The sequence below is a fragment of the Heliangelus exortis genome, chromosome 14 (assembly GCF_036169615.1).
Source record: "Heliangelus exortis chromosome 14, bHelExo1.hap1, whole genome shotgun sequence".
NCBI classification, from domain to species: Eukaryota; Metazoa; Chordata; class Aves; order Apodiformes; family Trochilidae; genus Heliangelus; species Heliangelus exortis.
In genome coordinates this window covers 9855795-9870296 of record NC_092435.1, presented here as the reverse complement: position 1 = coordinate 9870296, position 14502 = coordinate 9855795, and the positions used below count along the sequence as shown (strand labels likewise).

General features: G+C 35.3%; 1 long non-coding RNA gene across 1 annotated transcript; it reads right to left on the bottom strand.

The window, feature by feature from the left end:
• Positions 1-8555, bottom strand: LOC139802627 (uncharacterized). Its single transcript, XR_011728724.1, has 3 exons — positions 8460-8555; positions 4037-4088; positions 1-904 (listed from the first exon to the last, which is right to left on the bottom strand). It is a non-coding gene; the product is annotated as an uncharacterized lncRNA (long non-coding RNA).
• Between the last annotated feature and the right edge of the window lie 5947 nt (positions 8556-14502).

Genomic DNA, 14502 nt, shown 5'->3' with positions numbered 1-14502 from the left:
AACCCCCAGACCTCCTCATGTTGGTGCTCATTGTGCTTGGAACAGTCATCATGTCAAAGCTGCACACTGTAGGTAAAGGCACTAGCAAGGGTTAGAAGCAAAATATATTGTTAAAACATGGTGTATTTGGAACATCACATGGAGAGCTGATTGCAGGACTGGCACCTAAAGGAAGAAAAAGCCAAGGCTGACACCAAGGAAATAGCAAATAAAAAATATTATGTACTCCAAGAAGATTCAGATTAAGAAAGTCATTTAAGTTACTTATCTACTTGATTAGTAAATAGTGAATTTACCATTAATTATTCCATTTCCCATACTGTCTAGTCACTGCCTTAACACAGCTACGTCAGTCTGTTCTCATGGCTCTTAGTTACCAGGAGAATAGTCCCCAGAGATGCTACAACCCAAAAATTGTCACTGATTAGTAATTTATGAGCTAGACTGAAAAAAGTGGTCTTTTTAATACATTCACACTTGGAAAATGCAAATTCAAATTTTTTTTTTCCTGGAAACATTTTTATTTTTGTAGGACAAACGTGAGGATGTCATGTTGACAAAAATATACAACTTATTTAGGGTATGTACAAGTGCACGAAGTACTTATCTTTATTAAAAATTTTAGAGAAGCTGATTTTTTTCCATTATGTCCAGATCCAAATCCTTATTTCATTTCGTGACAAATGTTGGAGGAATTTGCACTCTTAGATTCTCCTAAATGCTGTACGTGGAAAGATCCTTTGCTAGTCACTTAATCTTTATTACTGCTATATAGGGAGGTTTTATTCATTTTAAATCATACAGATCCCAAAACAATAATCTAAAAGGCAGACTTAACTGAGTTCCCTTGGAAGCACACCACTCAGATTATTTTCTCTAAATCTCTAAGGCCATTAGCAGAAACCTGATAAATGAGAAATAGTACTGAATAAAAAGAGTGTTACTGCAAGGCTATAATTTCATTTTACAGAATTTTTCTAATAATTTAAGTTTTTAATAGTGCCAAGATTAACTGAGTCATACTTCATTACATTACTTTGCTTCAAATATTTGACCTTTTTGATTTCATTAATGGAAAGTATTCTTCTGTTCTGTGAACATTATTATCACTATTGTTGTTTTCCATTAATTTGCCTAGCTTTTGAAGTTCAAAAATATGTACATAAACAATCCAGATAATTATCAGTTTCACCTTTTGGATACTGGTGTGTGTTGCTGAACATTCAAAAAATCACATTTACAAATCTGTAACAACACTTACAGTAGAAGTAAACATTTGTGAAAGAAAAATCACATATTCTCAATTATTCTTGGTTCAGCAGTTTTGTGTGCATGCACACAAACAACAAATAAGCCAAAATAACTCAAAACAAATCTAAATAAACACCTCCTTTAAAATTCTTGTATAAACCATTCTGTACAGATCAAATATCTACCAGGAGCAGCTCCAAAAATTTCCCATTAATTTCCTTGATCAACATAACTCCATTTTGTGCATTCATTTGTAAGGACTACTTCTCCTTGTAAGCAATACTCCCTACTCCTAGTGGATCCTGCAATAATTTAGTAATTCTTCCCTTTCCAGGAGGCACTAGGACACGTATTTTCCCTGATTTTCAATCCCACCTCAGAAAAAAATAGAGCTGATAACTATTTCCATAGGCTTGCAAGGATAGAGGTGGCTGCTGAACCTGGCTCTAAGTGCAGTGAATGTAAATCAGAGTGGACACAAATGTGCTTACTGATGACTGAAGAAAATTTTCTAGTGTTTGTGATGGAGGGTACTATATACCCAAAAGGTTTCAGAATTTACCTCCCTGCTCACCATGGCTTCCCCTACTCAACATCTTTTTAAATTTAATTTGAATTTCACCTTCAAAAGAAGGATTTCCATTCTTGTCTATTTGAAGAGCCTTGGAATAGAAAAGTAAACCATAATTTTCCCATCTCATAGATTTATTTTTCCTAAAATTTGCCCTGTTTTTAAGGTCTCTCAAATGACAATAGCAAAGCCACAAACATGCCTTACCTGCAAGAAAAAAATGGCTTGTTCAAATAGGGATTTACAAAGTACTTGTACTTTTCTACCACAGCCCTAGCAATTAAGAGTTGGACAGTATTTAATTAGCTCATCAAGTCAAACTACATATACTTTTCTTCAAAAGAACTGTATCAGAATTTTATAATCTGCCTCTTCACAAACTGAACCTTCCTACTGAAAACAAATTATTTTATTCCTTCTGGAAATGTGAATCATGTCCTAAATCCCTCGCCATATAACTAATACCTCCTGGACAGAGAGAGATCAAACATAAAAAGTCTAAGCCTTAATCCTCATCCCCAGACAATGCAAAGCAAGTTTAGAAAGCAAACATGTGCTTGAAAAAGGCAGGTTCTGCTCCAAAGGCTGCAAAACATAATCAGCATTGAATGCTATTGTTGCTTCCATACCAGTTTGCCCTTCATTTTACAAAAGGATATTTGTGTCCAACAACAAACTGTTTTTAACAGCACTAGAAGCTATTTATCAAGGTTATTACCTTTAGACTGAACCAATCTGAGAAAATGTTAGTTTTACATCCTTCCTCATTTATTACTTGAGGATGCATGCAAATGCCTGCATACACACACACTTTTACTTCAAAATAGATGGTACATCACTTGAAAATTTCCTTCATATATTTGAAGCAGCAAAAAGCTGAACTTTCAAGTCATTTTAGCCTCTTAAAAGCTTTATTAACTTCATTAAGAAAAGCAGCAATGATTCCTGACTAAAACCATCCTGCAAATGAAGAATATTACTGTTCAGAGGTAGATTAATCATTTGCAGGATCTTTAAAAATGTTTAATGCTGTTGTTTTTTTGCTTGGGAGTCATTCTTGGCATGCCAGTGCTCCATTTTGTATTACATTCTTCAGTAAGACAATGAATAACTCTTATCTAAAGAGCAATTACAGATCCCTAATTTCAACTCCTTCATTTCCCTTAATTAGAGAATTTACCAAGGGCAGAATATATAGGCAAGCTCCAACTGCCATTAACAGTAAATGAAATTTGTAGAAGTAAAGTATTTGAAACTTAAGCCTCATGGCAGCTTCAGAGTTAGTTTGCATGGTTTTATAGATGCCAGAGATACTGCTGATTTCTGGGTAGGTGAACTACCCCTCTTTTTGGGACCATAAACAAAGTCCACTTCCACCTAGCAAGCAGTTTTCATGTTTCTTAAAAATAAAAGCAGATACAAAGACCACGTTTTGCAACCTGGTGTCCAGCTCTGTCCCTGGATGGGCACCCTGATTTTCTCCCAGAGAACACACTGGAATGCCCAAAAGCTATGTCAGAAAATGTGGCTTGCATTCCCACATCCTCAGTTCAGTCACATTCTCTGTAAAACTTTGAGCTACATTTTATCTTGCTAGCAAGTTTGATTTTGCTTAGAAAGAATTTTTCCATGCTAGTTTTCAGAATGCACTATGACATCTGGGAATTTTATAAATGTAAATGCTTACCCATTAGCAGCGTCACAGAGTTTTGAATCTTATAATGTTGTCTTCTCTGTTGTTGGCTGGTAATAGCAATGTGAATGCAGACATTCTAACTTGTAAAGTTCAAACTTCTACACTGTGCTTATTAAAGATTGTTTACAGCATGCAAACCCATGTAGTAGTATAAGAGGAGCTAGAACTTTCTTCAAAGTGATTTGTTGGATAGACTAAAGAAAATCCAGTCATAGAGAAACAAAAAATGTCTTTCTTTTTTCCAGACCTTTCAAAGAAATTGCAATTTTCAGAGAAAATCTTCAGCTCTACTCTTACATTTTAACTTCTCTTATTGTAGAGCATGAAAGGATTTTCAAAAGATTTTTCTTGTGGTAATTTCTTACTAAACACTGTAGGTGGTAAATTCAGAATGTCTAGACTAAAAATGAGATGTTACCTCAGAGACTAATAAAAACTGTACAGGTTTCTCTGTGCTTCAAAATATTTTATAAAAGGTAAAAAATAATACTTAATATGCTGTCATCTTTAACTCTTACCTTTCTTTGAGGCAAGTATTGACAAGCTTTCTTCAGCAGAAGGAAGTTCTCTCTGTTTAAGAGAATTATAAAATACAATGTATTAAAAAGTTAAATTCTGTCAGTGGGCAAAAGACTGGTAAGATATGAATTCAGTAATCATGCCTAGATATGAAAAGTAAAAACTTTTTGATTACCTCAAAAATATGAATCATTCTCATGGAGTTAGATGATAATCTTTTAAGTTGTTTATTCTCCTTGTGGTTATCAGTATATCTTAATACCTAAAAGTTAAATGATCACTGGATGCTCTGCAGATATCTCTTTGGAAGTCAATTTGTTGTCAGTATCTGTTCAACATTCTCCCTGTTCTTAGTTTTATAAAATTTAATTGAAAGAAAATTTTGTAACAACATAGAACAGTGCCTTGATTTTTTCATACCCTATTTTTTAGCAGTTTTTCTGGCATTAATTTCTTTACCTGCAATGTTGTTATACGTCTGTCAGAAACATTAGAGAGAAAACTGACCAAAAAAAACCCCAAAAAACAAACCAAACCAAACTAAACAACAACCGACAAACCCCAATAATACCACAACACAATTCCTGCCTCAGAAAATAAGATCTGATTTTGATGGCTGCTCTGAATACCAAACTGCTCTGAGTGTTCTACCTTTGCAACCAGCAATGTAAGCTGCAAACATGGAATAAATTCATCCACACACCTTCCCATAGTCTCCACCTCTTTTTACTTCAGTGGGTTAAATTACAGATATTCCCATTTCATAAAAATAAAATTAAAAATTTTGTTCTATTTTCTGAAGAAAAATAATCCTGTCTCCTTCAGGTGTTGTTTTTACCCTTTAATATAGAAAAATATCCATGCCATTGGATTCTGACAAGTACATCGCTAAAACCATGTAATAATATTTTAAAAATCAGCATTTTTTTAAAAAGTTTGGTAGATGTGATATTGTTTTGTATTTGTGAAGGTCCCATTTTGTGTTATGAAAGGCAATTAAACACTGGTGCATTTCAAACAAAGTCATGGTTGATGTGTAATGTTCTCACAATATTCAACTATGCAAACAAGCACACAGCAAGGGGGACAATCTTTTCCTAAATTTTGGAGCTCTTAGACAGATTTATTATGTATCCCACAGAATTTAATTTCCTTAGCACTACTTACCATATCTGGATTTCTTATCTCTACTGCAGTTGCCACTTGCCTTAAAGAGGCTCTCAACAATGTAGCACATACATACTTTTCCATAGACTTAGAATTTCCTCCTAAAAATGATACTTAAGTGATAGGTAGTAGGGAGAAATTTGAAAAACAAGCTTAAGTTGTGACTGAAAACGCCAGCTCAGCCTACATAAACTATGTGTAGTGTGCAGCTTTTCATAACAGACAAAAAAAAAATACATTTCTTAATTAAATGACCCTGTCCAGCTAAAAAAGTAAATCTACAATATACCTCCTGTACCATTGTTTGCAGTTAAACATGAAGGAGATCCTCTCAACTGGCCTTGGGTGTTGAGTGGCAAAAATCCTGAAGCCTGAATGTTTCTCTCACTGCAAAGTTCAAAGTCAAAAAGCTGCTGTAAAATACTGTTCATGTGCATTATGTACATGAACTGAGAAAATAATCAACCATGGACATCATCTTACATCCAATAAGTACAGAAAATGTTCCATGTTTGCACCACATAAGCTTTGGTCACATTGATGCACACAACTAGTCAAGAAGCAGCTTTCAGACAGAGCAGGTCCTCACTTTATAAAAGCCACATTCCTCTTTCCAAATAAACTTCACTTGTTCAGGGACTGGGTGATTCCATCCTTCATGATATTCTCTAACTACACCTCAATAGTTGTAACTTGCCTAGACTCTTCCTCTAGTTCTTTGTAAAAGTTGGTTATTTGGGGTTGGTTTTGTTTCTTTCTTTTTGTTTTTCCACAACCTTGCAACCCTCAAGACTTTCTGGCACTGAGCAAGCAGGGGTTTGCCCACATCTCCTCTGTCTCTTTTACAGAGAACAACAACACAAATCATTTAATTTATCTGCTCTGCACTTTTCATTGAATTACAGCTCCTAGAAGATAAATAAAAATTCCCATTCGCTACTCTGATTACTCAGGTAGGGCAGCTTGAAATAAATAATAAATAACTTACCTTATTTTAATCCATTCTGATGAATTTACATCTGTATGGATAGTAGAATGATAAGATTTAAGGCATGTACTACTTGTGTTCCCTTTATACACCAATGTGCAGAATTTCTTTTGTATTGAAAAGAGTATTTATTATCACTCATCACATGGCAGTAATAGCAGCATTGCTGATATGTTCCAAGTTAGCTTTAAAAGAGAAAGGTTAAAATTGAACAGACAACCACTGAAGATATCATTCTGTTAAGCCAGCTGAATTCAAGATATTCTATTAAAATAATTTCTCTCCATTGTTGCTCAAAGGCTGATTTACAAGAACTGAAATAAAACCGCTCTGAATTATATTGTAAAAAATACCTATAACTCTGAACAGGCAAACTTATATTAAAAAAAAAAAAGAAAAAAAAAAAAAGACAGCAGGATGGAGAAATGTGTATCTTTTTTTTTTTTTTTAAATTTCTAACAATTTAATTTCTAATCATATGGAGAAGAGGAATTTGTGAGCTTGAGTTCTTATTATAGCTTGAAAAGGTACAAAAATCAATTTCTGCTTCTAAAAAATCAAGGTGAATACTTTGCAGAACTGTTCTTACTACTTTGATGCTTTCTGTGTCTCCTCCATTAAAAAAGCATTACTGGAGGGAGCCTCAACACCACTGCTCATATCTACCTGTAGAACCTGCTCATTAAAAGGTTACTAAGTTTTATACTGTATAGAATAAATTTTCAAACCTAATTCAGTTAGAGAATGAACAGCTTCCATGGGAAAACAGATCAGAAGATGTGGTTAATTTTGAATCTGCTTCATCTCTCCTGAAGCAAAATTATGTAGCAGGATTACACTGGTAGGCTTGGTGTATGCTTCAGTACATGATAGATAATATTCTTCTTGTGATTACAGTATTCTCAGAAAGCACAGGAGTCACATACTATCTGGTGATCTGCTTTGGTTTCTGTAGCAGTATTTTATAACTGAAGCAGCACAACCTCAAGGTAACTAGTAGTGCTACTTCTAAAGAACGTTTCATTTTTTTCCCTGAATAATGTTCACTACTACAGCTATCCTCAAATTATAAATAAAAGAAAAAAACTTTGTAATTACAGGAGCAAGATACAAATATTAATTCGACTACGCCGTGGAATTTTTATTAGCTTATGTATAAAAATTCCCTCTTGTATATTCAATTCATTCTATTAAAAAATAAAACAACTGTAAAACAACTATAACTCATCCAAGTTGAAAGCCTCACTCATGAATATTGTTTGCCCAAAGAATGACAGCAAAGCACGTGGGGATGCTGAAAGCTGATAGTTAAGATATGCATAAACAGTGGTTTTCCCTATTGCATATTCCTGTTGCAGAAAGACTCAATGTTCCATAGTTAATTTATTAGGAGTGTACTGTGCAGTTCCTAGATAGATTCTTAGCTTTGTAAGATAAAGGAGACTGAAGATTCAGTTTTTAGAATTTGATTACTAGACTTCAGACTCTAAGATATTTCAACTAATAGTGCATATTTTATTTTTATACTGTTTTTATCCATGACTTTAAATAGAATGTGAGACAACCTTTACAACTTTCAAAGTTTACAGCTATGCCATCGGTCTCCAAAATCGTTTCAGCTCCTATAACAAATTTATTCAGAAAAACTTTTTCCTCATACCAAATCTTCTTATTTTATGATCATTTACACAAAGTTCCAAAGAGCACTTAAGCAGTTAATGAGCAGGAAACATGCTGAAAAGGTTAACAGATATGGGATTGACAAGGTTAATAGGTGTGGGATAGCCAGACTTTGTCTTTTAAGACACCAGGTTCAAGTTTATTTACTATTAATGATGAGAGAAAGGTGTTCTGTTTTTGTTTTTTCCCTGGTGTCAGAAAAACTGTTAACTGCATATCTGGTCTTAGTCTTAGTCCATCTCTTTCCTTGTCACTAACACAAAACCAAAAAAAAAAAAAAAAGAAAAAGAAAAAATCATTTCAGACACATACCAAGCATTTATTCATACACAGCAGACTCTGTGGAATTACTGATTTGAAACTGATGTAAATACTGGAAAACTCCTCTGCTGGCCTCTGTCAACCAGAACTGAAGCACTGGAAGAAGATAACCTATACTATAGTCTCTGCCTGTGAGCAACTGCTTAAGACCAATTTGTATCAGAGGTAAACCAGCTAAAAATGTTCTGAGTGGAATTACTGAAGAGGTAAAACACTACGGGTAAAGCTCTCCAGAATGTGACTTGAAAATTTTTAAAAGAACTTACTCTACAAAATGTCAGTACCAGCAGTAAGACAGGTGAAGTTTTGGCAGTAGTTACTTCAAAGGGACACGATGCTTTGATGGTTATGAATATAGAATAAATATCTGGGAAAAAAAAAAAAAAAAAAAAAGGCAAAGTTATTGAAGAAACATCACACATATTTTGCTTAGGGAATTGTAAGACACAGAAGATGCTAATCATACAATTACAAGGCTTGAATGATAAAGTAGCCTCTGGAGGAGTGTTTGCAGAAGGTGAACAGTTTGTGTTATGCACACAGCTAGATACTTAGTCAACAGATTTGTCAGTAGTACTTCCACAAGGCCAACTGTGCCAAGGCAGCAGATGTGCACAAGCAGGACTCACCAGCATGAGTCAGTAATGCAAGGTGGTTTTGAATGAAATCTGCTTCAGATTTCCACTTTCAGCATAGGTCAAGTTATACCATCATCTCTTCTGACGGCCTGTAAACTCTCCAAAGATGAGTTCACAGAAAGCAGAGAAGCAAAGGCGTTGCTAGCTCTAACATCTTGGCTGCAATGTGTGTTCAGAACAAGACATTTTAACAACTGTGGGGGTCTGTACCCCTCCAAGGGACAGGTACCCCCCAGACACAAGTCAGTGAAGCTCCATCTGCATAGATCAGGTTTGCAAAGGGCCACGTTACACAGGGCTGAAATAATTTTGAAATCAAAGACTGACTGAAACAGATTTTCTATCAGATTCCTGTCTCAGAACAAATGCATGATGAAGGCTTCCCTCACTTTTCACAGATTAAAATAAGACTGAGCCCACAGACTAAGATCACAAAGCAGCTGTCATCCCCTACTCCAAGAGCAAGATGTAGCTGGGCTTTCATACGGGGAGTGATGGACTCACTGCAGTCATAGCACTACAGACAGCAAGCTGATACACTGCTCAGGAAAAAAAAATATCATTGATATACAGAGAAATCAATGTAAAAAATAGTGTACTTTTTAGTAAGTGGCGAAGGAAGTGGAATTCAGCATCACCACACTGGGACAATAATCCTCAGGCATGATGATTGTATAATATATTTATATTTGTCTTTGTATTTTCACATCCCTCTCCTTTTTGAATTCTGTTTCCTTGTCCAGCTATCTTACTATAATTGCTCTTGGTTTTCTCTCCTCAAAGAATGTACTATTATTAACTTATTAATCTTTACTGAATGTGAATGAATCTATAAAATTAACACAAAGCAAAACCAGAGATGAATAAGTAATGAAATAACTTCTCTTTTATTTCTCTTAACATCTCTCTATTTGGTCACCACCCTCCCGATTTTAATGTCACCGCTTTGAGATCTCTTTAAAACCACAAGCACAGACCCAGAAAAGAAATATACAACAGAAAACAGAAATATGATTGCCTCAGGGAAAATACTAAATAATTCTTTTCCTTTTTTGAGAAGTATCATTTATTCATAGAAAAAGCCACTTAGATAGTTCTTAACAGAAGCTTTTATTTCCCTTCCTAGAGAATGAGAGTCATGCACTGTGACTGCAAAGCTGTCATATAATGTTTCAGTAAAGCCAAAGGAAATTTGTGTATTTAAGAAGCTTTTTCAGACAGGGAGAATAAGGCACTGGGAGTTACTAAGTGGCTCCTTTTGGGTGACAAGTTTCTCATCACAAACTGCCCTGGAGGACAACTTGGAGATTCAAAGAGAATCTGCAGAATCTGACAAAACGCAGTGGAGTGGAGGGGTGAAGGACAAGAGGAACCTTTCTTCTGCTCCCCACCAGGGAAAAATTCCTCAGGTGGCCACAGCTTCCAGCACAGCAGTTTGACTGCTGGTTTTGGTCAGATTAACAGAACAAAGCACAGCATGTATTAGTAAAAAAGCATTCTTTTTATTTTGTGTGTAGGCAAACCTAACCAAATTAGAAACTGCAAAGCAAAGCTGCTCTTGGTGGAACTTACAGGAAGGATCCAGATGCTGACCTCCTGTCTCCTACACGTCCCTGGAAGTAGATGAAACCTCCTGTAATAACATATTTGGGGGTTACCTGTGCAGCTGAGGGTTCTGGCCCTGGTATAGGGATGAAAAGCCATTTTAACATCAACTGGTGGACATGAAATTGCAAGCAGTACATGGAGGCTATGAGAAAGCTCAATTGAATAAGGAAGTCTGGCCTCTGAAACACTCAGGATGGAATCATCAGGCACTAACTAATGAGAAGTCAAGCCTCGGGGAAGACAGAAGCAGGAAAGAGAAGCTTTCAGGAATACAGAGAGTAAAAAAATATGCAGAACAATTGTGACTTCTGTATTTCTCATCTCCCATTGCAAAATATTCAGAAACTTTGTAAAGTGAAGAATTCATGAAGTGCCAGTTACTTCTTTAAAGAGAAATAAATTGAGGGTGATTATTTAAAATTGGCAGATAAAAGCTGAGAGCCTAATTATCAACTCATTTCAAAATGTGTGCTTTTGCAATAGAAGTTGGTCAGGGATCAGTTTGCATCCCTTGAAGAACTGCCTTGAATCAGTAGTCTGAGATGTGAATAAACCATTATTCTGTCAACTTTCAGACATTCAACACATCTAAGAGAGACACAGTGCAGAGTTTGGAAGGCTTCCCAGAAGGTTTCTGAAATTAACTATCAATGGAGTAAAATTTGAATTATAAAGAAACTGGGGTTTTGCAGATTCAACAGAAAAGGCTGCTCCAAATGGGCACATTTACTTGTCATCACATCAGTCCACTTTCCTCAAAGATGAGAGTGAGGAATTTAAGTTTAGTGAGAAGAGAGTGAGATTCTTATAAGGAGAAACGAAATGAATTTGTGTATCCCTTTCAGTTGGCATGCTGAAAGCATGTGAAGAAAACTGACCTTTATCTTCCTGTGAATTGGAAGACCAGAAGGGAAGATTTTAATAGTTTCAGGATTTTCTATCTGACTCAGTAGAAAATGATATGCCTTAGTGAAAAAAAAGACAGAAACAGCTTATCAGCAAATTAAGCCAAAGTATTTTACTTTACTCCACAGAATCATTCAGTAACTTCACTTTTCTGAAGATTTTATTGATACTAATTGCACTAAGAAATACAGATGCCTGATAATTTTTATATATAGTTTCATATCAACAATAGCCATTACGGGTTGGGATTAATTCTAAATGAAAGCTGTACTAAATTTCCAATAATCATATTATTTGCTCACCTCAAATGTCTCATTTGATTTGTTTTTTAATTAGAAATTAAGTTTTGCTGTTGCAGTTTTAAAACTTTTTATGTATGGCTTTTTCCTGCAAAACACATTATGCTGTCCTCTAAATAATATGAATTTTATAACTAAAACTAGAACAGAACACAATATTGTAGTGAAATTGAAAGCTAAACCAAATAAATATAATTTTATAAAGATTAATTATAAAAATTATTTAAAGTTCACAGCCATAACTAAATTTGTAAATTAAAAGGGACAGATTACTATTAGCATGGTAATTCCTGGTTTTCTGTGGCTTTGGTAGCCTTAGTCAGCAACCTGGACTGCAAGGAACGCAAGATACATATATTATTTTTGGAAATTACAAAATTTCTTCTTAATAATGAAAAGGCTCTGATTCCTAAGATTTTCACTCACTCATTTTGTCTGACAGGCTTCCCCAAAGGATGAGGCCACTCAGTATCAAAGTTAATCGCTTTCTGCTCACTTCTGCGAGTATTGTAGCTGTCATCTGTAATCATTGGGTTGGGATCAAGAAAACTGAAACATCAGTGAGTATTCCTGTATTGGGACCTTCTGAGACCTCAAGATAATAAAGACAGGTTTTGCAGTTTTTATTTTTCTGAGAAATTCAGACAAGTCCTCAGGAAAACTTAGAGAAACCATTGAGTGCCATTTTAAAGGTTTACTATGTCCCTGTTAGATAAAGACCTTTCTGAAAGAATTAAGAAGCACAAACTACACTTAAAAGCACTTTCCAGCACCCTTAAAAAAAGATTAAAAATAATTAAAAAATGGAACCCTCTCCAGTCAAACAACAGCCATCCTAAGCACAGGTAATTGAAATAGAACATTTTATGATTAATGATGGATATGGACTAGATGATCTTTCAAGGTCCTTTCCAACCCCTAACTTTCTATAATTTTATGAGCTTTCTATGAATAAATGTGATTTAGAAACTGCTTAGAACATACTCACTTCTGCTGTTCAAGCCTGTTACAGCAACCTCTGAGCTGAGGTTTTACAGAGAGTTTCTGAGATATATTTATCTTTGACAGGTATAACCTCCAGGTCTTATTATCATCTTAAGAGTTCTTTAAAGTTCTGGAAAAAAGTCAAGAAAGGTAAGCTTTCAGGAATGGTCTAAATCCATCTGAGACTCTTGCCTCTCTGGACAAACCACTGACTACACCCGAGCAAAGATGAAGTGTAATCCTTAGATCCACAGAAAAAACAAACAAACAATCAAAAAAACCACCAATGATGCACAGTGAATCTAGGGAAAGAGAGGACACCACTTCAGTTGGGGCTTCCCATGTAGAAGAGCTCAAGTCTGGTCTCTGCCAACTCCACCTCCAGGTTGAAGCACCACCAATGACTACAACCAACAAGAACACCATAACACTTGTGAAGCACTAAAAATCTAATTCTCATTTGCTCTGATTAATGCTTGAATCTGAATGATTAACAGACAGATTGCCTGAAATTTCACCACAAATGGTAATTTGAAGCCTTAGGTTTGCCTGGTGTCTCAGTCCCTCAAAATACTTCCATCATATTGGAACACCAACTTCCCTGCAAACCAGCATTTTCCTCGCCTTTCTATTTTATTTTTTTTTTTTTTTTCAATATACTACTTTCTTCATTCGACAGTAGTGTTATGTACCATGGGGTTTAGATAAATATTGCAAGAGGTAAACCTATCATTCAAGACATGAAAGATAAAAAGATGAATTTGATAAGATAGAAGATCTGAAGTCCAAGAAAAGTATTTCAGTTTTAATCCACTGCTGAATCCTTAGTAGATCCTCCATACACTACAGAGCAACAATTCCTTTCATAGGATTATTTCCAATACTGAAGTAGCATCCAAGCCCAGCCCAATACAGTGTTGTGGCCCATGCAGGCATATAATCAGATACTACTCATTCCATAACTAGAATTCAATTCCTAGAAAGCTAATTTGACCTCAACAGATATTGAAACAATAATCATCTTACACCTATTGATAATAAGCTGCGCAATGTTTTGAGATCTTTGCAGAAAGATGACAGCTTTTAAATGGATTTTACAAGCAAACCGTTTAAGTTTTCCTCTTATCAGTAACTATTAATATCTAATTTAATCACTTTTGTTAAGGATAGAGAACAAGTGTTCCTTCAAACCATTGCCACTGTCAAGTGTGGCTGAGAATTGGAGCAGTTATGGACTGTTGGTGTGTTCAGGGCTCTCCCCAGACACAGAGTGAAGCAACATTGCTGCAGTTGTTTCCCTGATGAGAACACATTTTCCTCTTTATCTTTGCCACCTCCTGCATTACTCCGAAGTGAAACAAGCAATAGAAGAGATCTGACAAAAAATTGGATACCTCCCTTTTTGAATGAGTTTGAATTTACATGTGTAAAAGGACATCAGTAATTTTCTCACATTTTCCTAATCTTCCCTGATGGATTCAGGCCACGCTTTTCATTTACTCCAGATGCGATAACCAAACTGTCAGCTATGTTTCAGCTTTTCCTTTAATCTTTCCCTGGAGCCAATAATAAAAGATTAGTAATTGACAGTGGTTGCTAGGCTAAAGGTAATGCTTATTTTAAACATGGGAAGCAAGAGCTGTATTCTTTGAAGGGATAATTTGTGGGAGGCCAGAAAATTGGATTATTTTGTTATCTGTTGTGTAAATGACAAAGATATTCAGTGTCCTTAAAATGTCAAGGCAAGCTTAATTAAAAATTTCCTACCTAATTTGAAGGTGGGAGAGGAGAAGGAAAGAGAGGGAATGGAGCAACGTCTACAGGTAATTTAGAAACTTTACCAGGAAGCACATGACATCAATAAAAGTTAGAAA